Here is a 2,996-nt window from a genome sequence, read left to right as displayed (position 1 = left end):
AATGACGACGTAGACGTATACTACGTTTACGCGAGCGTTACTTCTGTAGTAACTTACGATATATCACTCGTTTACGCGGAGTAAATTATCGTAAGTTACTACAAAATCCCGTTTACGCGAAGGACGTATCGTAAGTTACTACAGAAGTAACGCTCGCGTAAACGTAGTAGTAGAGGATAAGTTTACAATTTGGTAATTTTTAGCTTTGACCGTTAGAAGCTAATGTGACGTATCATATTATAATCATTAAATTGCTCTGTATAATACGTCACGTATACGTGACGTATTATACAGAGCAATTTAATGATCCTTTTAATTGCACGTTTATTCATGTATCATTTACTTTTAACATATGTTATAGTCAAAGCCCGAAACGCAGGCATTCGTCAAATGCCGAAGTGATTTTTCTTTAGTTTCTAACTTTAACCAGCCGTCGTAGTTATTCCTAGGATTGACTAGTTAAAAGCCGAAACGCAAAACTTATTTCGGGCTTTGACCAAGACGCTTGGTCGTTCCCCAGGATTGACTAGTCAATCCTAGGAATGCCTGCGTTTCGGGCTTTGACTATAACACATACATCGAACGCGATGGAACTTGAAGGATCGTGAATGTAAATGTACTCCGGTAAATAATTCCCAACGTTTTCTCTTTCTAGAAACAAATTTCCTTTAAACGCGTCACGTTTCACCGAATGTTATGACAAGAGCCGCAACAAATCGCGCGTTCCTATACGAGATTTTCACACGCGATCTCTTCCTCAGTCGAGTCGTTCCGCTAATTCAACCCATCGATCGTAGAGCGTGATTGCGGCGCGTAGGAGCGGGATGTAAAGGAGGCTACTTTCTACATTCGGGCGCGGCATGGGATTTCTCGGCTCGTATGATCCACGATTTATGCATAGCTCAATCGGCCCTAGAGACCCTCCAAAGAGAGACTGGTTAATTCGCCGCCATTTGCATGCAAACAGGAAATAGTAGAGATCCTGTCTTCCTCCCTACACTTTCATATTAATATCTCCGTCTTTTTTGTTTCCGGTTTGAATGCAAATAAAAACAAAACCACGTCGCCTTTTGGTCAGTCTCTCCCTGGAGGGTCTCTACGTCGGCCCGATCAGGGACACCTTCACCGCATCTTGTCACGAGATGCGAGATGGCATATCGCGGGATCCGTCGCCGTCGGCCGGCCTGAGAAATTACGCTAATAGTATACTCACCAATACTCACCGACTGACCGACTGGCCCGACATCGGCGAGGCGAAGAACACACACAGGAGATTGGGCCTCGCGGCGTCCTCGGACTCCTCGCGCCGCTCTGCACCACGGCGAATGCAAACAGATATAGCGGTACAATTGTCGATGCACGCTACGGCAATGCGGTACAATCGCGCCCGGTTACGAAACGATGCGTGGCAGAAATTTGATTAGCGTGATAATCGAATAAAGAGCACAAAAGAGCGTTGTACAATACAATGAAAACCGGAGGGGAAGAGGAGGCGAATGTGTCGCGGAAAACGCGATGCTAATTGTTACAGCGTTAATTGTTGCTCGCGATTTAATTGGCGCCGGATAAAAGTGTCGTGGGAAGCGATCGTACGGGTCACTGAAACGAGATTGTTGCTTGATTGTACTATCGTTGTTTAAAGAACAATAATCCTCACTGTACAGGGAGTTTCGAATGAGGGTCTGCACAATGCGCGATACGAATGGAAGATTTCTATTCGAGGAAGAGAACCTTACGTGCTTTAATTTCGATTTATTAGTATTGTGTTTTATCTTTTTGTCGAAGGCAAAATATAAATACAAATAGTAAGAAAAGTACATATAAAAATTTGTCCCATGATGCACGTTACGCGTCAAAAACTGATGAGAAATACGAATGTTTTTCTCATCAGTTTTTGACGCGTAACGTGCATCATGGAACAAATTTTTATATGCACTTTTCTTACTGCGAGGAAAATAAAAAATAACAAAGGGGGAGGGGGAAGAGAGAGAGAGAGAGAGAGAGAGAGAGAGAGAGAGAGAGAGAGAGAGAAAGAGAGAGAGAGAATGATAGACAATAGTGACTACGAGGAGGCATGCTTTTGCACTTAAAGTCACACAATTTCAGAAAGACATTTTGCACACTAGGTACGATTATGTATCTAAAGAACAAGTCATTGTTTCTACCCGGAGAACAGAGACTGCGGACATCAAAGACGCTGTTAAACGACTTAAGTTCATCGTGCCACGTTTTCTCGTATCACTTTCACGAACTTGTTGTGATACTAATTGCAACTCTGTGCTAATTGCAAGAAATTGTTTGTGACAGAGAAATTGTCGCCGGAAGAAATGAAGAATACTATTTAACATTAAACGTTCATTTCATCGACTACAAATTGGCAAGTAATCATCGTGACGATGCGACCATTGGTTTTGGTCCGATTGATCGTCAAGACGTTAATATAATCTTTGATACTTATATATATACGTATATAAGCATCTCATTTTTAAATAATTTAAATTAAATTAAATTATTAAAATTACCTCAGCCAGGGTTCGAACCTGGAACCTCCCTCATTCCGTGTAGGGCGTCATACCAATTCGACCACTGAGGCATGTGGTAATATTTATCGTAATAACACACTAAACAATAATAAGATGGAGACACCGATATTTAAGTCGCGGTGTATAATTAAACCGAAAGTACATACTATTTAACTCCTGATAATTAAGCAAGAAAAGCACATCGAATCTACATAATTAGGATATATTGAAATCTTTTTCTACATTGTTAAACTCGTAGCGTCAAATTATAGGGGAGACCGGGGCAAAGTCGTCACTATTTTTTCGGTGCCGATTTTTAACAACAAAACAAATAATTTTAGTAAAATGTGTTATACCGTTGTAAAAAGTGTACCCTTGGTGTACAAAATTTATACGGACATTTTTGGTCTACGTCGCTTTGTTCAACTGGTATAGAGTGAAAACGACAAAGGTGCAAAAATTGAAATATCAAAA

General features: G+C 41.0%; 1 non-coding gene across 1 annotated transcript; it reads right to left on the bottom strand.

Moving 5' to 3' along the window:
* Window positions 1-2,519: 2,519 nt before the first annotated feature.
* On the bottom strand, window positions 2,520-2,593 carry Trnap-cgg (transfer RNA proline (anticodon CGG)). The gene has a single exon. It is a non-coding gene; the product is annotated as a tRNA-Pro (tRNA).
* Between the last annotated feature and the right edge of the window lie 403 nt (window positions 2,594-2,996).

This window comes from Temnothorax longispinosus, chromosome 8 (assembly GCF_030848805.1).
Source record: "Temnothorax longispinosus isolate EJ_2023e chromosome 8, Tlon_JGU_v1, whole genome shotgun sequence".
Taxonomy (NCBI): Eukaryota; Metazoa; Arthropoda; class Insecta; order Hymenoptera; family Formicidae; genus Temnothorax; species Temnothorax longispinosus.
The sequence above is the reverse complement of the archived record's forward strand: the minus strand, read 5'-3'. Positions and strand labels throughout refer to the sequence as shown.